This window comes from Cherax quadricarinatus, chromosome 46, assembly GCF_038502225.1.
Source record: "Cherax quadricarinatus isolate ZL_2023a chromosome 46, ASM3850222v1, whole genome shotgun sequence".
NCBI classification, from domain to species: Eukaryota; Metazoa; Arthropoda; class Malacostraca; order Decapoda; family Parastacidae; genus Cherax; species Cherax quadricarinatus.
The window spans coordinates 9,309,661-9,333,359 of record NC_091337.1 but is presented as its reverse complement, the minus strand read 5'-3'; positions in this window follow the sequence as shown (position 1 = coordinate 9,333,359).

Sequence of the window (23,699 nt, the reverse complement as noted above, 5' to 3'; positions counted from 1 at the left end):
GGAACAGTAATGCCTGTGGTTCATAAGAACATAAGAAAGGAGGATCACTGCAGCAGGCCTGTTGGCCCATACTAGGCGACAGAAGCTGCTACACTCCTTCATGACCATGACATCCTGAACAAGCACTGTGAGAATGAGGTGTATCTGGGTGCAGAGTTTAGAGAGGCTGTCTGACTGTGTCAGCAGGAAGCAACTATCAACACTGCAGACTTCGTCATGCAGACAGAAGCATGAGCCAAACACAAGGTTCCAACAGAGATTCACTGGGTCTGGCACTGTTTAATACTGCAAATACTGTTACTAACAGTACAGTAAACAGTAATAATAATTGAAGTTTCAAAAGAGAATAAATCAACAGTACTTTATACTTCTAACAGATTCCGTTGTTGTTCTCCAACACTTTGATACACCCAGCCAGTTGGAACACGTAACAATGTTGGTAGAATTACCCACAATACGTTAGGTTAAACGACATATGTGTGACTAATGAGATAATTGACTGTGACAACGTTTCGCTCTCTACAAACTTGGCCAAGTTCCTGGAGAGCGAAACGTTGCCACAATAAAATGTCCCATTAGTTGCACACGTGTTCTTTTACCTAACAGTAACATAAGTCTTATTACTTAACGGTGACAGATTTACATGGAAGTGTCACGAAATTCATCTGGATACCAAACAACGTTGATGTAGGTGGTGGTGACGTGGTGGTGTAGGTGGTGGTGACGTGGTGGTGTAGGTGGTGGTGACGTGGTGGTGTAGGTGGTGGTGACGTGGTGGTGTAGGTGGTGGTGACGTGGTGGTGTAGGTGGTGGTGACGTGGTGGTGTAGGTGCTGGTGACGTGGTGGTGACGTGGTGTAGGTGCTGGTGACGTGGTGGTGTAGGTGGTGGTGACGTGGTGGTGTAGGTGGTGGTGAGGTGATGGTGTAGGTGGTGGTGAGGTGGTGGTGTAGGTGGTGGCGAGGTGGTGGTGTAGGTGGTGGTGAGGTGGTGGTGTAGGTGGTGGTGAGGCGGTGGTGAAGTGGTCGTGAGGTGGTGGTGTAGGTGGTGATGAGGTGGTGGTGTAGGTGGTGGTGAGGCGGTGGTGAGGTGGTGGTGAGGTGGTGTAGGTGGTGGTGAGGTGGTGGTGTAGGTGGTGGTGTAGGTGGTGGTGTAGGTGGCGGTGTAGGTGGTGGTGAGGTGGTGGTGTAGGTGGTGGTGTAGGTGGTGGTGTAGGTGGTGGTGTAGGTGGTGGTGCAGGTGGTGGTGTAGGTGGTGGTGTAGGTGGTGGTGTAGGTGGTGGTGTAGGTGGTGGTGAGGTGGTGGTGTAGGTGGTGGTGTAGGTGGTGGTGTAGGTGGCGGTGTAGGTGGTGGTGACGTGGTGGTGTAGGTGGTGGTGTAGGTGGTGGTGTAGATGGCGGTGTAGGTGGTGGTGAGGTGGTGGTGTAGGTGGTGCTGCAGGTGGTGGTGTAGGTGGTGGTGTAGGTGGTGGTGCAGGTGGTGGTGTAGGTGGTGGTGTAGGTGGTGATGTAGGTGGTGGTGTAGGTGGTGGTGTAGGTGGTGGTGTAGGTGGTGGTGTAGGTGGTGGTGCAGGTGGTGGTGTAGGTGGTGGTGTAGGTGGTGGTGTAGGTGGTGGTGCAGGTGGTGGTGCAGGTGGTGGTGTAGGTGGTGGTGTAGGTGGTGGTGTAGGTGGTGGTGTAGGTGGTGGCGTAGGTGGTGGTGTAGGTGGTGGTGTAGGTGGTGGTGCAGGTGATGGTGTAGGTGGTGGTGTAGGTGGTGGTGTAGGTGGTGGTGTAGGTGGTGGTGCAGGTGGTGGTGTAGGTGGTGGTGTAGGTGGTGGTGTAGGTGGTGGTGTAGGTGGTGGTGTAGGTGGTGGTGTAGGTGGTGGTGTAGGTGGTGGTGTAGGTGGTGGTGTAGGTGGTGGTGCAGGTGGTGGTGTAGGTGGTGGTGTAGGTGGTGGTGTAGGTGGTGGTGTAGGTGGTGGTGTAGGTGGTGGTGTAGGTGGTGGTGCAGGTGGTGGTGTAGGTGGTGGTGTAGGTGGTGGTGTAGGTGGTGGTGTAGGTGGTGGTGTAGGTGGTGGTGTAGGTGGTGGTGCAGGTGGTGGTGTAGGTGGTGGTGTAGGTGGTGGTGTAGGTGGTTACCTGGATACCTGGAGGTTATTCCGGGGATCAACGCCCCCGCGGCCCGGTCCATGACCAGGCCTCCCGATGGATCAGGGCCTGATCAACTAGGCTGTTACTGCTGGCCGCACGCAGTCCGACGTACGAGCCACAGCCCGGCTGATCCGGCACCGACTTTAGGTATCTGTCCAGCTCTCTCTTGAAGGCAGCCAGGGGTTTATTGGCAATTCCCCTAATGCTTGATGGGAGGCTGTTGAACAGTCTTGGGCCCCGGACACTTATGGTGTTTTCTCTTAGTGTACCAATGGCGCCCTTACTTTTTATTGGCGGCATTTTGCATCGCCTGCCCAGTCTTTTACTTTCGTAGGGAGTGATTTCTGTGTGCAGATTTGGGACCATTCCTTCCAAGATTTTCCAAGTGTAGATTATGATATATCTCTCCCTCCTGCGTGGTGGTGTAGGTGGTGGTGTAGGTGGTGGTGTAGGTGGTGGCGTAGGTGGTGGATAGAACTGCTACATTAGTTTCAAGTCATGGAGGTTGTCTCGACCTCTGCGAGGACATATAGGTGAGTACAGGTGAGTACCAGTCCGGCCAAGTGTCTTACTGATATGTGCCTATGACAGTACTAACAAACTAATTGATAATAATAATAATAATAATAATAATAATAATAATAATAATAATAATAATAATAATAATAATAATAATAATAATAATAATAATAATAATAATAATAATAATAATAACATCAATACATTTAGTAGAATCCTCCAGTGATAAATAAGTCACCTACTGGCCAATAGCTTAGGCCAGTAGGTGACTTGAACCTGCCTAACATAGGTCAGTAGGCCTGCTGCAGTGCTCCTTCTTTCTCATGTTCTTACGTTCTTATGCTTACGCATGTGTCACATCTGCCCATCCCTGTGAGAATGTTACAACGCTGGCTCCAGACCACTAGGGTAGTGGGGTACCGAGGCGGGTATAAGATGTGAGGAGGGATGATGCCAGCGAGCGCCGCAGCCTCCGGGATGCTGTTTGGGCTGCGTGCAGGGCAGATGAAGCCTTGATGAGACTCATTCATCTGATGAATGAAGCCTCACCGGACCCCCTTTTAAAGAGTTTTTTATTTTCTCTTTTTATTTTCCCCCCATTTGGGCAACTAGGGAGCTGAGGACATGTCCGTGGAGCGTGCGTTGATGAGGGACTTATTGATGATAGTGAGTGACATGAGGGACTCATTGATGATAGTGTGTGAGATGAGGGACTCATTGATGATAGTGAGTGACATGAGGGACTCATTGATTATAGTGAGTGAGATGAGGGACTCATTGATGATAGTGAGTGACATGAGGGACTCATTGATTATAGTGAGTGAGATGAGGGACTCATTGATTATAGTGATTGAGATGAGGGACTCATTGATTATAGTGATTGAGATGAGGGACTCATTGATTATAGTGATTGAGATGAGGGACTCATTGATTATAGTGATTGAGATGAGGGACTCATTGATTATAGTGAGTGAGATGAGGGACTCATTGATTATAGTGAGTGAGATGAGGGACTCATTGATGATAGTGAGTGAGATGAGGGACTCATTGATTATAGTGAGTGAGATGAGGGACTCATTGATGATAGTGAGTGAGATGAGGGACTCATTGATTATAGTGAGTGAGATGAGGGACTCATTGATTATAGTGAGTGAGATGAGGGACTCATTGATTATAGTGAGTGAGATGAGGGACTCATTGATGATAGTGAGTGAGATGAGGGACTCATTGATGATAGTGAGTGAGATGAGGGACTCAGTGATGATAGTGAGTGAGATGAGGGACTCATTGATGATAGTGAGTGAGATGAGGGACTCATTGATGATAGTGTGTGAGATGAGGGACTCATTGATTATAGTGATTGAGATGAGGGACTCATTGATGATAGTGTGTGAGATGAGGGACTCATTGATGATAGTGAGTGAGATGAGGGACTCAGTGATGATAGTGAGTGAGATGAGGGACTCATTGATTATAGTGATTGAGATGAGGGACTCATTGATGATAGTGTGTGAGATGAGGGACTCATTGATGATAGTGAGTGAGATGAGGGACTCATGTGGCTCACAGAGTTGTACTCAGAGTTGTGTTTGTGTAGGTTGACACTGAGCTCCTGGCCCCACCTTCTAATTTCAAATATTGGGCCAGCACATAGTGATTTCTGGCCTCCTGGATCTTAATCATAACTAGTCTCGAAACTGTGTGCATGGAGTTTGCCTCCACTACCGCCTCCTTCGGTACAATCCACTGTTTACTATCCACAAACTGAAGAAATATTTCCTAACGTCTCTGTGGTTCATCTGTTCTTAATTTCCATCTATGTCCTCTTGATACTGTGCCTCGTACTTCACATAGTTTCTTCCTGTCTGCTCCATCTACACTTCTGAGTATCTTATACGTCGTTATTATGTCTTCCCTAGTTCTTCTCTCCTCCAGGATTTAGTTCTTTGATCATCTCGTCATAGCACTTCAGTTAGTGAAGGCACTTTCTCAGGTGTGGGCTCCACGCTGGTGCTGTGTACTCTACAACGGTTCTGTCTTAAATGATTCCTTATTGAGATTCTGAAGACAGTTCTAGGATTTATTTGTCTGGCAAGTTACACTGATGTGTTGTTTATATGTCACTGATGGTACATGTCTCTGGTGATGTGTCTTTAGCGTGTGTGTGTGGGGGGGGAGGAGATCGTTGGAGTGTACAGTGCTACCTCATTTATGGTCATATTTATTGCAGTGGGGTGTGTTTGTGGTGTGGGGAGGAGAGTGGGGAGGAGGGAGGTGGGGTGGTGAGTATCGGACGGTGGGGAATACCAGATTGGGGGATTGAATGGGTGGAGAAAAGTGATGTGGGGTGGAGAGTGGAGGAGTAAGGTGGGGTGGAGAGTGGAAGAGTAAGGTGGGGGTGAAGTGGGGTGTTCAGTGAACAATTAGTCAGTTCACTATGAATAAGAGTCAGAACACTACCAAGATCTCCACAGTTTCCAACATAACACTTGGGTCATTCCCAGACCCAGACTCGTCGAAATTTGTGTTCCTTAAGAACTGCAAGAACCACCATGGAGAAGACGCCTGAACACAGGTGTCACCCAACAGCAACACTCCACAAAGATGGCACTAGAACCAATGCAAAAAACCTTATAAAACTATAGACAAATAGTGCTAACTTCACACATTACCAAAGGCTGTTGAATGTGTTCTAAAAAGAAAGATTGCTAATCAGGTGAGCACAATAACTGCTCAACCCAGGCAGCATGAGCTGCAATTATTGAACCCTCGTGAGATGGTCTTTGATGCACTGGAAGAAAAGCTAAATGTGGATGTATTGTACAAAGATTTTGTTAAAGCCTTCGGTAAATGTGACCATGGTGTAACAGCGCACAAAATGCGTGCAAAGGGAATAAACGGGAAAATGGGAAAATGGACATTTAACTTCCAGGTTGTAATAGAAGTGTGCGCCCTCTGGTCCACACATCTCACCTTCATCCGTCTCTGAGTGTAAGTTGCTATTATGTTTTCTCTGCTTCTACAATTTTCTAGCGATGTAGTTATGGCCGAGCCTTGTAGCTAACCTCTTAATTTTCTCAAGTTTCTGTTTATGGTTAATAAGACGAGGGTTTCTTGCCAGCGTCGTACTTCAGTTATTATCACACACACACACACACACACACACACACACACACACACACACACACACACACACACACACACACACACACACACACACACACACACACACACACACACACAGCACCATCACAAGATGGACATCATAAACCTATTTTCTGAAACACACATATATAGAATGACACAGGCGAGGTGCAACAGAATACTACCTGGAGAACTGAATACCACCTCTTCTACAGTCTTCCCTGTATGTACTTATATTGTATTGATAAAGCTACTGGTTGGTGACATGCCTACATATACAAATCTAGCAAATATATAAATATTGGCCTTCAGTTATCTCAGCAAGGAAACAACCAGGTCACTACAAAACTAGAGCATGAGTACGCGGCACCAGCATGAAACTCACGTCTTATCAAGTGTACAAAAGAAACTTGAGGGATTAGGAGAGCCTCGATAGGGACATGTTAAGAGAGGAAACTCTCGCATGACTATGGTTATGAAGGTTGTAAAGCCGGACTGTACACACACCACAGCTCTCTCCCCACCCCATCCCCCAGCTGTAGTTGTCTTGGTTGTATGCCCTCCATCACGGGTGAGGGGGAGGGAGTTATCCATTAGATTAGAGGGAGTGGTGGGGCAGGAGGGACTGGGATGGGGAGTGGACCATGGCTGCATTGGGCCCGTGCTGCAGCCTCGTGCCGGCCATTGTCCACTACTCGCCTGCATTCACTACCACTGGTGCAAGTGACCGGTGTGGAGCGTGGTAGGTGACCGGTGGTGTGGATGGTGTGCCTGTGGTGTAGATGGTCGTGTGGCTGGTGGAAAGACTGGTAGAGTGGATGGTGGAGTGACAGGTGGAATGAATGGTAAAGTGGAGGGTGGCTGGCAAGAAAATGAACGCACAGGATGACTGGCCAGTCCTTATCCTGGAGATGCACAGGTGGAGGGAGGACATGATGCACTGACGGAGCAGAGAAGGTGAAGACCAGGATACAGGGATGTTAAGAAGTATTTCTTCAGTCACAGAGTTGTCAGGAGGTGGAACAGTCTAGAGATTGATGTAATGGAGGCAGGATCCATACATAGCTCTAAGAAGAGGTATGATACAGCTCATGGAGCAGAGAGAGAGAGTGGATCTAGTAGCGACCTGTGAAGAGGTGAGTACAATTAGGCGAGTACAGTAGTAACATGAGGGAGCAAGGTATGGCAGGGTAGGAACAGTGTAACGCTGTGCAGAGTAACAGTGTAACGCTGTGCAGAGTAGCAGTGTAACGCTGTGCAGTAGCAGTGTAACGCTGTGCAGAGTAGCAGTGTAACGCTGTGCAGAGTAGCAGTGTAACGCTATGCAGAGTAGCAGTGTAACGCTGTGCAGAGTAGCAGTGTAACGCTGTGCAGAGTAGCAGTGTAACGCTTTGCATAGTAGCAGTGTAACGCTGTGCAGAGTAGCAGTGTAACGCTGTGCAGAGTAGCAGTGTAACGCTGTGCAGAGTAGCAGTGTAACGCTGTGCAGAGTAGCAGTGTAACGCTGTGCAGAGTAGCAGTGTAACGCTGTGCAGAGTAGCAGTGTAACGCTGTGCAGAGTAGCAGTGTAACGCTGTGCAGAGTAGCAGTGTAACGCTGTGCAGAGTAGCAGTGTAACGCTGTGCGGAGTAGCAGTGTAACGCTGTGCAGAGTAGCAGTGTAACGCTGTGCAGAGTAGCAGTGTAACGCTGTGCAGTAGCAGTGTAACGCTGTGCAGAGTAGCAGTGTAACGCTGTGCAGAGTAGCAGTGTAACGCTGTGCAGAGTAGCAGTGTAACGCTGTGCAGAGTAGCAGTGTAACGCTGTGCAGAGTAGCAGTGTAACGCTGTGCAGAGTAGCAGTGTAACGCTGTGCAGAGTAGCAGTGTAACGCTGTGCAGAGTAGCAGTGTAACGCTGTGCAGAGTAGCAGTGTAACGCCGTGCAGAGTAGCAGTGTAACGCTGTGCAGAGTAGCAGTGTAACGCTGTGCAGAGTAGCAGTGTAACGCTGTGCAGTAGCAGTGTAACGCTGTGCAGAGTAGCAGTGTAACACTGTGCGGAGTAGCAGTGTAATGCTGTGCAGAGTAGCAGTGTAAAGCTGTGCAGAGTAGCAGTGTAACGCTGTGCAGTAGCAGTGTAACGCTGTGCAGAGTACCAGTGTAACGCTATGCAGAGTAGCAGTGTAACGCTGTGCAGAGTAGCAGTGTAACGCTGTGCAGAGTAGCAGTGTAACGCTATGCAGAGTAGCAGTGTAACGCTATGCAGAGTAGCAGTGTAACGCTGTGCAGAGTAGCAGTGTAACGCTGTGCAGAGTAGCAGTGTAACGCTGTGCAGAGTAGCAGTGTAACGCTGTGCAGAGTAGCAGTGTAACGCTGTGCAGAGTAGCAGTGTAACGCTATGCAGAGTAGCAGTGTAACGCTGTGCAGAGTAGCAGTGTAACGCTGTGCAGAGTAGCAGTGTAACGCTGTGCAGAGTAGCAGTGTAACGCTGTGCAGAGTAGCAGTGTAACGCTGTGCAGAGTAGCAGTGTAACGCTGTGCAGAGTAGCAGTGTAACGCTGTGCAGAGTAGCAGTGTAACGCTGTGCAGAGTAGCAGTGTAACGGTGTGCAGAGTAGCAGTGTAACGCTGTGCAGAGTAGCAGTGTAACGGTGTGCAGAGTAGCAGTGTAACGCTGTGCAGAGTAGCAGTGTAACGGTGTGCAGAGTAGCAGTGTAACGGTGTGCAGAGTAGCAGTGTAAAGGTGTGCAGAGTAGCAGTGTAACGCTGTGCAGAGTAGCAGTGTAACGCTGTGCAGAGTAGCAGTGTAACGCTGTGCAGAGTAGCAGTGTAACGCTGTGCAGAGTAGCAGTGTAACGCTGTGCAGAGTAGCAGTGTAACGCTGTGCAGTAGCAGTGTAACGCTGTGCTGAGTAGCAGTGTAACGGTGTGCAGAGTAGCAGTGTAACGCTGTGCAGAGTAGCAGTGTAACGCTGTGCAGAGTAGCAGTGTAACGGTGTGCAGAGTAGCAGTGTAACGCTGTGCAGAGTAGCAGTGTAACGCTGTGCAGAGTAGCAGTGTAACGGTGTGCAGAGTAGCAGAGTAACGGTGTGCAGAGTAGCAGTGTAACGCTGTGCAGTAGCAGTGTAACGCTGTGCAGAGTAGCAGTGTAACGCTGTGCATAGTAGCAGTGTAACGCTGTGCAGAGTAGCAGTGTAACGCTGTGCAGAGTAGCAGTGTAACGCTGTGCAGAGTAGCAGTGTAACGCTGTGCAGAGTAGCAGTGTAACGCTATGCAGAGTAGCAGTGTAACGCTGTGCAGAGTAGCAGTGTAACGGTGTGCAGAGTAGCAGTGTAACGCTATGCAGAGTAGCAGTGTAACGCTGTGCAGAGTAGCAGTGTAACGCTGTGCAGAGTAGCAGTGTAACGCTGTGCAGAGTAGCAGTGTAACGCTGTGCAGAGTAGCAGTGTAACGCTGTGCAGAGTAGCAGTGTAACGCTATGCAGAGTAGCAGTGTAATGCTATGCAGAGTAGCAGTGTAACGCTGTGCAGAGTAGCAGTGTAACGCTGTGCAGAGTAGCAGGGTAACGGTGTGCAGACTAGTAGTGTAACGCTATGCAGAGTAGCAGTGTAACGCTGTGCAGAGTAGCAGTGTAACGCTGTGCAGAGTAGCAGTGTAACGCTGTGCAGAGTATCAGTGTAACGCTGTGCAGTAGCAGTGTAACGCTGTGCAGTAGCAGTGTAACGCTGTGCAGTAGCAGTGTAACGCTGTGCAGTAGCAGTGTAACGCTGTGCAGTAGCAGTGTAACGCTGTGCAGTAGCAGTGTAACGCTGTGCAGTAGCAGTGTAACGCTGTGCAGAGTAGCAGTGTAACGGTGTGCAGAGTAGCAGTGTAACGCTGTGCAGTAGCAGTGTAACGCTGTGCAGAGTAGCAGTGTAACGCTGTGCAGAGTAGCAGTGTAACGCTGTGCAGAGTAGCAGTGTAACGCTGTGCAGTAGCAGTGTAACGCTGTGCAGAGTAGCAGTGTAACGCTGTGCAGAGTAGCAGTGTAACGCTGTGCAGAGTAGCAGTGTAACGCTGTGCAGAATAGCAGTGTAACGCTGTGCAGAGTAGCAGTGTAACGCTGTGCAGAGTAGCAGTGTAACGCTGTGCAGAGTAGCAGTGTAACGCTGTGCAGAGTAGCAGTGTAACGCTGTGCAGAGTAGCAGTGTAACGCTGTGCAGAGTAGCAGTGTAACGCTATGCAGAGCAGCAGTGTAACGCTATGCAGAGTAGCAGTGTAACGCTGTGCAGAGTAGCAGTGTAGCGGTGTGCAGAGTAGCAGTGTAACGGTGTGCAGAGTAGCAGTGTAACGCTATGCAGAGTAGCAGTGTAACGCTGTGCAGAGTAACAGTATAACGCTGTGCAGAGTAGCAGTGTAACGCTGTGCAGAGTATCAGTGTAACGCTGTGCAGTAGCAGTGTAACGCTGTGCAGAGTAGCAGTGTAACGCTGTGCAGTAGCAGTGTAACGCTGTGCAGTAGCAGTGTGACTCTGTGCAGTAGCAGTGTAACGCTGTGCAGTAGCAGTGTAACGCTGTGCAGTAGCAGTGTAACGCTGTGCAGAGTAGCAGTGTAACGCTATGCAGAGTAGCAGTGTAACGCTGTGCAGAGTAACAGTATAACGCTGTGCAGAGTAGCAGTGTAACGCTGTGCAGAGTATCAGTGTAACGCTGTGCAGTAGCAGTGTAACGCTGTGCAGAGTATCAGTGTAACGCTGTGCAGTAGCAGTGTAACGCTGTGCAGAGTAGCAGTGTAACGCTGTGCAGTAGCAGTGTAACGCTGTGCAGAGTATCAGTGTAACGCTGTGCAGTAGCAGTGTAACGCTGTGCAGAGTATCAGTGTAACGCTGTGCAGTAGCAGTGTAACGCTGTGCAGAGTAGCAGTGTAACGCTATGCAGAGTAGCAGTGTAACGCTGTGCAGAGTAACAGTATAACGCTGTGCAGAGTAGCAGTGTAACGCTGTGCAGAGTATCAGTGTAACGCTGTGCAGTAGCAGTGTAACGCTGTGCAGAGTAGCAGTGTAACGCTGTGCAGTAGCAGTGTAACGCTGTGCAGTAGCAGTGTAACTCTGTGCAGTAGCAGTGTAACGCTGTGCAGTAGCAGTGTAACGCTGTGCAGTAGCAGTGTAACGCTGTGCAGAGTAGCAGTGTAACGCTATGCAGAGTAGCAGTGTAACGCTGTGCAGAGTAACAGTATAACGCTGTGCAGAGTAGCAGTGTAACGCTGTGCAGAGTATCAGTGTAACGCTGTGCAGTAGCAGTGTAACGCTGTGCAGTAGCAGTGTAACGCTGTGCAGTAGCAGTGTAACGCTGTGCAGTAGCAGTGTAACGCTGTGCAGTAGCAGTGTAACGCTGTGCAGTAGCAGTGTAACGCTGTGCAGTAGCAGTGTAACGCTGTGCAGAGTAGCAGTGTAACGCTGTGCAGTAGCAGTGTAACGCTGTGCAGTAGCAGTGTAACGCTGTGCAGTAGCAGTGTAACGCTGTGCAGTAGCAGTGTAACGCTGTGCAGTAGCAGTGTAACGCTGTGCAGTAGCAGTGTAACGCTGTGCAGTAGCAGTGTAACGCTGTGCAGTAGCAGTGATAGTGGTGATGGAGGGTTGTTATGCCTCACTCTAATGTTCTACTATCACAGTGGATGAATATTATACAGTTACACACATTGAAGAAAGTGCGTTGGGTAGATTTAAAAGTAGGTTTCACAAATATATGGGTGAGAATGTATGGGTGAGAATGTATGGGTGAGAATGTGTGGGTGAGAATGTGTGGGTGAGAATGTATGGGTGAGAATGTGTGGGTGAGAGCAGCAGGTGTGCCTAGCATGGACCACCAACACTGCACTTGAATAACACACTTGTGCAACATTTGGGAATCTTTACTATATTCCAGGCTAAGGGACTGATTACCTCAAACTCCTCTTTACCCACCGTTCTTCTTTATATTGGACTGATGAAGCTACTGTGTGACGAAACGTTTCCTCAATAAAGATTCCCAAATTTTGTACAATTGTCTTATTCTTCAACTTGTCGGTTTTCTAAACAGTTTATCACAACAGTGAACTTAATTTCCTGGTCAAGGTTGTTAATGTAGATTATGATCAAGACAGAACTGACCCGTATGAACCTCACTCCTGACTGGTCTCCATTATCTTTTGCTAATATTTATGTAAACTTTTTCCTTATCGGCCAAAAATACCACGATTTAAGAGAGAATTTCTCCCCATATCATGCACTGCCATGCAACATTTACACGACGTAAGGGAGCATGGATTTAGATCGCTGCCATGTAACATTTACACGACCTAAGGGAACATGGATTTAGATCGCTGCCATGTAACATTTACACGACCTAAGGGAACATGGATTTAGAACACTGCCATGCAACATTTACACGACCTAAGGGAACATGGATTTAGATCGCTGCCATGTAACATTTACACGACCTAAGGGAACATGGATTTAGAACACTGCCATGCAACATTTACACGACCTAAGGGAACATGGATTTAGATCGCTGCCATGTAACATTTACACGACCTAAGGGAACATGGATTTAGATCGCTGCCATGTAACATTTACACGACCTAAGGGAACATGGATTTAGATCGCTGCCATGCAACATTTACACGACCTAAGGGAACATGGATTTAGAACACTGCCATGCAACATTTACACGACCTAAGGGAACATGGATTTAGAACACTGCCATGTAACATTTACACGACCTATGGGAACATGGATTTAGAACACTGCCATGCAACATTTACACGACCTAAGGAACATGGATTTAGAACACTGCCATGCAACATTTACACGACCTAAGGGAACATGGATTTAGAACACTGCCATGCAACATTTACACGACCTAAGGGAACATGGATTTAGAACACTGCCATGCAACATTTACACGACCTAAGGGAACATGGATTTAGAACACTGCCATGCAACATTTACACGACCTAAGGGAACATGGATTTAGATCGCTGCCATGTAACATTTACACGACCTAAGGGAACATGGATTTAGAACACTGCCATGCAACATTTACACGACCTAAGGGAACATGGATTTAGATCGCTGCCATGTAACATTTACACGACCTAAGGGAACATGGATTTAGAACACTGCCATGCAACATTTACACGACCTAAGGGAACATGGATTTAGATCGCTGCCATGTAACATTTACACGACCTAAGGGAACATGGATTTAGATCGCTGCCATGTAACATTTACACGACCTAAGGGAACATGGATTTAGATCGCTGCCATGCAACATTTACACGACCTAAGGGAACATGGATTTAGAACACTGCCATGCAACATTTACACGACCTAAGGGAACATGGATTTAGAACACTGCCATGTAACATTTACACGACCTATGGGAACATGGATTTAGAACACTGCCATGCAACATTTACACGACCTAAGGAACATGGATTTAGAACACTGCCATGCAACATTTACACGACCTAAGGGAACATGGATTTAGAACACTGCCATGCAACATTTACACGACCTAAGGGAACATGGATTTAGAACACTGCCATGCAACATTTACACGACCTAAGGGAACATGGATTTAGAACACTGCCATGCAACATTTACACGACCTAAGGGAACATAGATTTAGAACAGGTCGCTTCGACGTCTCGCATAACTCTGGATGCACTAGAAGATAAAGAAAATACTAATATAATATAACAAACCTTTCCAATTAAGCTCTGATGCTCAAAGTACATTTCTCGCACCAATTTTTATATACATGTATCGACAAATAAACAAATTATATTAATGTAATATATTTCGCATACAGGGACATCAATCACAGCACTGTATCATGCTTTACAGACGATGAATAGTTTCTGTGTAGCGAATCTCCAAGCTGATATAAACCAAGTCTTCCAGTGGTCCATTGACAATACTAAGATGTTCATTGAGGACAAATTTCAGTTATTACGCCATGGAAGAATGGAGGAAATAAAAGGACGAGAATACAAGGCAAACTCAAACCACTCAGTAGAACGCCAGTCAAATGTGAGAGACCTGGGAGTGGTAATGTCAGAAGATCTTATGTTCAAAGATCTTATGTACAAGAAAAATGATAGGTTGGATAACAAGAACCTTCTAAACAAGAGATACCAATCCCGTGATGACACTCTATAAGACACTTGTACTCTCTAGATTTGAATATTACTGTACACAAACAGTCTCATTTAAGGCAGTCTGCAAAGTACAGTTCAGAGGGTGCAAAATACCCTGAATGAAAAGATATAGACAAAGGACGCCAGTTTTTATCCCGCCCCGTTGAAATATAATACTAATGTTCAAAGACCAGCAAATATATTCAAGTAGGAACTAAACAATTTCCTCCAAGCAGTTCCTGTTAAGACAGATTGTGATGTTTATGTCAGACTACATCTAAGAAGTACCAACAGTTTGGGGGATCTGGCCATCAGTAAAGTGGCCTGGTCTGAGACCGGCCCACAGGAATGATCTGATTTACCAGTGGGTTAACAAGTACGCAGGTGGTGGAGCACACAGCAGATAAGGTCAACAAAAAGAAAACTTGCTGTAGCAAGCCCACAGGCTCACACGCACACACACACACACACACACACACACACACACACACACACACACACACACACACACACACACACACACACACACACACACACACACACACACACACACACACTAAACTACAGACCTGTATCACTAACGTGTATAGTATGCAAGGTCATGGAGAAGATCATCAGGAGGAGAGTGGTGGAGCACCTGGAAAGAAACAAGTGTATAATTGACAACCAGCATGGTTTCAGGGAGGGAAAATCCTGTGTCACAAACCTACTAGAGTTTTATGACAAGGTGACAGAAGTAAGACAAGAGAGAGAGGGGTGGATCGACTGCATATTTTTGGACTGCAAGAAGGCCTTCGACACAGTTCCTCACAAGAGGTTACTGCAAAAGCTAGAGGATCAGGCACACATAACAGGAAAGGCACTGCAATGGATCAGAGAATACCTGTCAGGGAGGCAACAACGAGTCATGGTACGCGACGAGGTGTCAGAGTGGGCGCCTGTGACAAGCGGGGTTCCACAGGGGTCAGTCCTAGGACCTGTGCTGTTCTTGGTATATGTGAACGACATAACTGAAGGGATAGACTCAGAAGTGTCCTTGTTTGCAGATGATGCGAAGTTAATGAGAAGAATCAAATCGGATGAGGATCAGGCAGGACTACAAAGAGACCTGGACAGGCTACAAGCCTGGTCCAGCAACTGGCTCCTTGAATTTAACCCTGCCAAATGCAAAGTCATGAAGATTGGGGAAGGGCAAAGAAGACCGCAGACACAATATAGTTTAGATGGCCAAAGACTGCAAACCTCACTCAAGGAAAAAGACCTGGGGGTGAGTATAACACCGAGCATATCTCCTGAGGCGCACATCAATCAGATAACTGCTGCAGCATACGGGCGCCTGGCAAACCTACGGATAGCGTTCCGATACCTCAGCAAGGATTCGTTTAAGACTCTGTATACCATTTATGTCAGGCCCATACTGGAGTATGCAGCACCAGTTTGGAATCCACACCTAGTCAAGCACGTCAAGAAATTAGAGAAAGTGCAAAGGTTTGCAACAAGACTAGTCCCAGAGCTACGGGGATTGTCCTACGAAGAAAGGTTGAGGGAAATCGGCCTGACAACACTGGAGGACAGGAGGGTCAGGGGAGACATGATAACGACATATAAAATACTGCGCGGAATAGACAAGGTGGACAAAGACGGGATGTCCCAGAGAAGGGACACAGACACAAGAGGTCACAATTGGAAGTTGAAGACTCAGATGAATCAAAGGGATGTTAGGAAGTATTTCTTCAGTCATAGAGTAGTCAGGCCGTGGAATAGCCTAGAAAGTGATGTAGTGGAGGCAGGAACCATACATAGTTTTAAGGCGAGGTATGATAGAGCTCATGGGGCAGGGAGAGAGAGGACCTAGTAGCAATCAGCGAAGAGGCGGGGCCAGGAGCTGTGACTCGACCCCTGCAACCACAAATAGGTGAGTACAAATAGGTGAGTACACACACACGCACAGAAGAATACGTGACCACAAATTGCAAGGAGGCAGAGGAGAGAGGTTCATACCCAGGGGCAACAGAAACAATGGAAAGATGAAAACGAGCACTTGGTCCACCCAAAGATGTAGAAAGGCCAAAACTAAGTGTGCTAGAGAATAGAAAAAGTATAAAAGACAAAGGACCCAGGAGGATAAGATTAGCTGAAGAGCCAAAAGTGAATATCCACAATACTAAGGCACTGTTGTACATAACAACATAAGACATAGAATGCAATGTATTACGAATCATGGTGGATCATGACATTAATGAGATTACGTTTAACATAAAGAGATCGACAATCAGGTTGGTCGTGTGTCTGGTCATTAGAAGTAATAGGTAATGGGTCAGGAGGACTGTCAGTGTCTGTCACATTCATCTGGCTGCTACGAATGTCATCCTCATCGAATACTAACTTCATATGGCCTAAGTGCGATTCTTTGTACTGACCTGTACTAATTTCTCTAATCTTACACTTATTGCCATTGACACGTTCATCTACTAGTAGTGACCAACAAACTTTTGGTTGAGCTTAGGCACTGCGGATGTTTTATTAGAATTAGCTAGCATAACTCTTGAGCTTACTGTAATTTTGGTTGGTTTTGCTCAAGTGTTAGTGACTCTTGTAAATTCTGCTGTTGACTTACGAAGTGTTTCTCAAATTCTTCTGACTAGACTAGACTAGAGTTTAGGTAAGACCCTTATGGAGTGAGCAGGGAAGTGGGGATAGGGGAAGAATAGATTAGTGAGAGGAAGGTTATGAGAAGAAGACATAGGACCAGGGCTTAACCCAGTAGCTAAAAGAGTGTGGTACTGGTGACTGGTGTGACGAAGAGGACTGACAAGGCATATGGATTGGGTGAGCGATGAAAGTAGTCATGGACAACGTTCCTGTGAGAAATCCACTGATGATGTGTGGGGATAAGGAGTAGGGGGGATTAAAATAGTATATTTTTGAACATCCACACCTGTTAATACAAGTTAGGATTCTTCCAAAGACACTTTGAGCTAAGCTAGTATGAGTTGCTATAAAATCATCTGGATTATAATTTGGTTTCAGTGTGGAATGTAACAACTCATATGGTAAACACTTATCCACACCATACAGTGTATAATGTAGGGTATCACCTATACAGGCATTGTAAGCAGAATTAATGGTATAACTCCTCCCAGGTTGCAGTATTAGGATTGATAGTGGCTCTCAACACATCGGACACCTTCTTATTGGTTCTTTCTGCTAAACCGTTGCTGGCAGGATGTGGGACAGTGGTTGGTTTAGAGATCGTGTACAAAATACACAACTTTTCCAGAATCTCATTACAGAATTCACCTCCCTTATCTGTTACAAGGGACTTAGGTGTAGTATACCTGCAGACTATGCATTTCTTAAACGCTTTAGCTACTGTCTCGGCAGTCTTATCTGCTATAGGAACTAACTCACAATATCTGGTGAAATGGTCTACCATAACACACATGTTTGTTGCTCTGAAGGGAACATTGGGAACTGGTTAATAAATCAAGCACAACTCTTTCCTAAGGTTTGCTAGTAGTGGGATACACCTATATGCAAACACTATCATTTAACATATTCAGATACGTTGGTTGCTCTGCGAGGGCCACGAGTATTTTAATCTGGCTTGTTGCACAGGACGATCCATACCAGGGTGTGCAACACCAGGCACATCATGAGCCAGCTGCATGGCTACATTCACTAGTGACTTCAGAATTACTAACTGGTGTACTCTTCTGCTAGGAGTACCTAGATTGGCTATGTGATACAGAAACTCTTGAATCATAACAAAGTCACTGACAGATGCTGGTGGTGTCACAAAGAGGGTTCGATCTTCATGCAAAAGAAATCTAATGACCAGAAAAAGAGATCGGATCTGTCTTTTGGGCATTCTTTACATCCACTGCAGTGGATGGAGAATCTGTTAATACTGTACTAATGTGCCGAGATAAAGCATCTGCAACTACATTTGATTTGCATGGAAAATGTTCAGAGGTTGGACTGAACTCTTGGATACTCAAGGATCATCTGGCTAATCTTTCAGTTGGTTGTTTATTCTGGAATAGAGAAATCAGTGGATCATGATGTGTCAAGACATCAACAGAGTACTGGTATGTTGTTGAATTAGACACATGTGCAACTCTTGGGTATCTTTATTGAGGAAACATTTCGCCACACAGTGTGGAGAAATGTTTCCTCAATAAAGATACCCAAGAGTTGCACATGTGTCTAATTCAACAACATGTCGGTTCTCTGAACCATTCATCTACCAGAGTACTGGTATATGTATCATAAGTGTTTTAAAGACCAGACTATTGCTGTCGCTTCTTGCTCAGTTACTGTATAATTTTCTTCAGCCTCGGAAAGGACACGACTACCAAATGCAACTTTGTTGTACTTACTATCGGTCATTTCAGCTAGGATGGCAGCTATCCCTATGGAGCTAGCATCTGCTGTTAGATAGAAAGGCCTTGAAAAATCTGGAAATTTCAAAACAAGAGCAGAAGTTAGCTTTTCTTTTTAAAGTTTAGAATGCTCTTTCATGATGGAAAGTCCAAACGAAAGGAGCATCTTTCTTAAGCAACTTAGTTAAAGCAGCTGCCATAGAAGAGAAATTGGCATAAAAGATCTATAAAAACCTGCTAAGCCCACAAAGGATCTTACGGCATCAGCAGTTTTTGGAGATGGAAAATTTTGTATAGCAGTTACTATACTTTGGTCAGTTGTAACTCCTCTAGGACTGACTATGTGACCAAGAAACTTGATCTCTAATATGAAAAATTGACATTTAGGTAGTCTGATCTTTAAATTGGTTTCTTCCAGCTTACCAAACACCAAATCAATTACATCATCTAAGCATACATTGAGTACAATACCTATGAGGCCTCTGAACATGTTAGTCTTGAGCCTCGAAAATGTGATAGATGAGAGTAACCCGAAAGGCATTCTGAGAAAATTAAAATGACCTGTTGGAGGGGCGTTAGCTCTTGGCTATCCTTATAACGAGGGACTTGCCAAAACTCTTGTAACAAGTCTAGGGTGGAAAAGACTTTGTTATCTCTGATACTGCGTAAAAGATCACCAAGTTCAGGAACTGGGAAATGATCTGGTATCATTTTAGCATTCAACTTCCTAAAGTCCATAGGTACTAAGATCATTCCAGGGGGTGAGTTACTATGTGTGATGACACCGTCATCAAGCATCTTGTTGACTAATTCTTCTGCAACAGCAACTTGTGAATAAAGTATTCTACATTCAGATACATAAATAGGTCTAGTACGAGGTTCAATTGGAATACGATGGGATAATAAGTTCGCTAAACCCATCTCATATAGTAAAGCAATGGCTCTATGACATGTTCAGCAGTTGCAAGAAACTCTTAAGTTTATCTGGGAAGTCAGTAGGAGCTAAGTCTTTCTTCTTGACTGGTGGAGTGGGTGGACGCTCACCTGCCGAAATAGCACTGACACACTGGTCTGGTGACAACTCATCCTCTACCAATATAGGATACAGATAGTGAACAAAGGTGGTGTTAACTCTGAGGTGGATATTCTGACCAGAGGTATTAGCAAGGAAGAAATGGATCTTATCCTTTACAATATGAAAGGATGGCTCGACCCTTACAAGAATCATTTTCAACTAGGACGTTATCATCATCTGGAATACACGGCACAGTGACAGATACTCTAGTGAGTGCACTAGTCATGACAGAAACGTCTTTCTGCAGATGGCCTGTGACATCAAGAAGAGATGGCATGACTTGTTTCAAGTAATCATTTTCCAACAAGACGTCCCCTGTGGGGGAACTACTACTTGAATGAGTAGCCATCGCAGGGATAGTTTCAGTACCCAAGGTTGTCTTAGGTCCCTCTAACACCTGAGGCAATTGTATACTATCCTGAATGCACGAGGTTGTAGGGATTGGATGCCAGACAGGAGTAACAGTTTTACTAGTGCCTGACTGCCTGGTTACATTACATAGAAATGCACAAGTCTGTAAAGACTTGATCCAAACTTCATACTCCATAGCAGTATGACAGATCTCGGATCCAAGCTGTAGCCCCAGAATGGTACAATCATGTCATCAGTTCGAGCTTTCCATTGGTAAGGATCAAGTACGATATGGAGAGCTTGCATTGATGCAAATTCCAGTAGAAGATCACCAGGTAAATTAATCTGGTTTACAACAAAAAAGGAGACAGAAAAGTCTCTTCCTTGGATGGAGAAGGTGAGAGAAGTTTGACCTCGGACAAGCAGACTAGAACCAGCCTCTAGCCCGGTGGCCTGGTGGCTAAAGCTCCCGCTTCACACACGGAGGGCCCGGGTTCGATTCCCGGCGGGTGAAACATTTCGACACGTTTCCTTACACCTGTTGTCCTGTTCACCTAGCAGCAAATAGGTACCTGGGTGTTAGTCGACTGGTGTGGGTCGCATCCTGGGGGACAAGATTGAAGACCCCAATGGAAATAAGTTAGACAGTCCTCGATGACGCACTGACTTTCTTGGGTTATCCTGGGTGGCTAACCCCCCGGGGTTAAAAATCCGAACGAAATCTTATCTTATCACTAAGGGTGGTTGCTTAAGTTTGTTCTATTAGGGCACGAAATAACTGCTTATCCTTAAACAGGCTAGATCTGATTATATTAACTTGTGCACCAGAGTCCATAAACACACGAATGGGCACATTGAGCACAGAAGCTTCTACTAATGCACCTATTATTGCATTGGAATGGACATACAAGCAAGAAGGTGAGTCGTCATTGAAGGTGTTTTAAATTGCATCCCCAAAAATGTCTTCACTGAAAACGTGTGAAACAACGTCGTCAACGAGGCATTCTTCCTCTAGACTGCAAAAGGCGTCAAAGGAATTCTAAACAGGGATGAGATACTAGCTATCACTTTTCGTCACAACAGGATGTTTTGACTTTTGGTGTTCGATTATCTCCAAAACCCGTAGCTTGAGACGGATTCTGGTTGTTCCGAGAACCACGTTCTCTACCACCTCTTTTGTGGCTAAACTTACAACGACCACGGAAGGATCTGTAATGCATACTGGATGGATGAGCAATGCACCCAGATGTGTCATGTTCATGTATTCTATGAAAAGTACAGTATGGTAGATCGGTTTTGAAGACTATCTTGAGTATGACACTTTTTATTTTGAATACCCGTACAATTTACAGCAATGTGTCCCCTGTTTCAGCAATTAAGGCAAGTCCTCATACTGTGATTGCTGACTTCATTTCTTGCACTACGAGCAGAGCGACTACTTGTTACACTGGCTCTAGACCACTGACGTGACTGGGTGTTTACATAACCTTGAGCTGCTACGCTAAAAAAAGGTTGTGTAGAAACCATACTACGGGCAGGATTTGAACCCGCGGTCAGGGAGTCTCAAAACTCCAGACCGTCGCGTTAGCCACAATAAGATTCGTCCAACTAGGTATATTTCTACACCATAGGAAGGTTAGCATAGGCACCACTGTGACCACAAATGCAAGTTTTTACAGACGAATCTCCAGTTAGCGTGGCTGTGACGAACTCTAGCTCAAATCCCGCCCTTGGTATGGTTTGTTTGCAATCGTGTCATTGCGATTTCGTGAGTCATGTTGACGGCAGTGAGTGGAGTTGAGCTAGAGTTCGTGACGGCCACGCTAGCTGGAGATTCGTCTGTAAAAACTTGCATTTGTGGTCACAGTGGTGCCTCTGCTAACCTTCCTATGGTGTAGAAATATACCTAGTTGGACGAATCTTATTGTAGCTAGCTGGTCCAGTGGCTAACGTGACGGTCTGGAGTTTTGAGACTCTCTGACCGCGGGTTCAAATCCCGCCCGTGGTATGGTTTGTTTGCAATCGTGTCATTACGATTTCGTGAGTCAAGTTGTGTAGAAGGACATGCAAGACTGCTTAACGTAGGGTTGGTGTAAGGGAAAGTATCGGGTGCAAAAATGGTACTTGTATTCACTAGGACTGCTAGAGGTTCCATATCTACAGTCGGAGTAGTGGATTATACACGTACAAGGAGGAAGGTGGTATTAATTTCTTAACAGAGGCAAAGGCTGTTAGTTTGCCAAAATGAAGAATGGTTTACTGCTTTCAGGTAAGAAGGATGAAGCTTCCACTGACTTATCGAACGCAGATAACAGCTTGGAGAGACGAGTTACAAGACTGCTTAATACTTCACCTGCAATCTATTGTGTTGCATTCACTAATTCACTAAAAATAAGGATCAGAAGCTGTCATTGGGAAAAAATAAGGACATAGCATGTTTTCATGTTCCCACCCAGTAGTAAAATTATCAAAATCACGATTGGTGATGAACTGACCGACTTCCCCAGGTGAGGCTGATCTGACAAGACTGTCTTTTGCAAGTCTGATAATCAATACGCAGCATTGTTTGCTGTATTGCGAACGGCAGTGAACCAAGCTTCGAGACTGCTTAGGTTACCATCGAAGGTGGGCACAACATCTAGAGGTTCACTAGAGTAATTGTATGGTCTATGGGGCGGTTTTTGTCTGTCAGTCGGCAAAGAACCACTAAGATTCTGAGCTGATTCATCAGCTCAGAATCATTGTCAGCATTACTCACAAGTAGCTGAGACATTGTTTCAGAGAATTACACGAAAAGAGCAAAGAATGAAAACTTTACGACACATAAGAACACAAGAAAGGAGGAACACTGCAGCAGGCCTACTGGCCCATACTAGGCTAGTCTTTCTGAAACCCAAAAACAAAAATATGTACCCAACCCACTTTCACTACCCAAGGAGTAAGCTTTGATAACAGTGTTATACTACAGACGAATTTGCGTTAAGGAAAAATAAATGATGCTTAACTCTGTATATATACAAATTATAAGACACAATGAATGAGAAACCTCACCAAAGTTGATCAGTTTAAAATTAATCGGGTGAAGAATGCAAAAAAAAAAAAAATTACTGGGATTGAATTAATTTCAGTGATGAGCTGTGTGGCAGGCAAGGAGGAGTGCTGTGTGGCAGGCAAGGAGGAGTGCTGTGTGGCAGGCAAGCAAGAGTGCTGTGTGGCAGGCAAGCAGGAGTGCTGTGTGGCAGGCAAGCAGGAGTGCTGTGTGGCAGGCAAGCAAGAGTGCTGTGCGGCAGGCAAGCAGGAGTGCTGTGTGGCAGGCAAGCAAGAGTGCTGTGTGGCAGGCAAGCAAGAGTGCTGTGTGGCAGGCAAGCAAGAGTGCTGTGTGGCAGGCAAGCAAGAGTGCTGTGTGGCAGGCAAGCAAGAGTGCTGTGTGGCAGGCAAGGAGGAGTGCTGTGTGGCAGGCAAGGAGGAGTGCTGTGTGGCAGGCAAGGAGGAGTGCTGTGTGGCAGGCAAGCAAGAGTGCTGTGCGGCAGGCAAGCAGGAGTGCTGTGTGGCAGGCAAGCAAGAGTGCTGTGTGGCAGGCAAGGAGGAGTGCTGTGTGGCAGGCAAGGAGGAGTGCTGTGTGGCAGGCAAGGAGGAGTGCTGTGTGGCAGGCAAGCAAGAGTGCTGTGCGGCAGGCAAGCAGGAGTGCTGTGTGGCAGGCAAGCAAGAGTGCTGTGTGGCAGGCAAGCAGGAGTGCTGTGTGGCAGGCAAGCAAGAGTGCTGTGTGGCAGGCAAGCAAGAGTGCTGTGTGGCAGGCAAGCAAGAGTGCTGTGTGGCAGGCAAGGAGGAGTGCTGTGTGGCAGGCAAGCAAGAGTGCTGTGTGGCAGGCAAGGAGGAGTGCTGTGTGGCAGGCAAGCAGGAGTGCTGTGTGGCAGGCAAGCAAGAGTGCTGTGTGGCAGGCAAGGAGGAGTGCTGTGTGGCA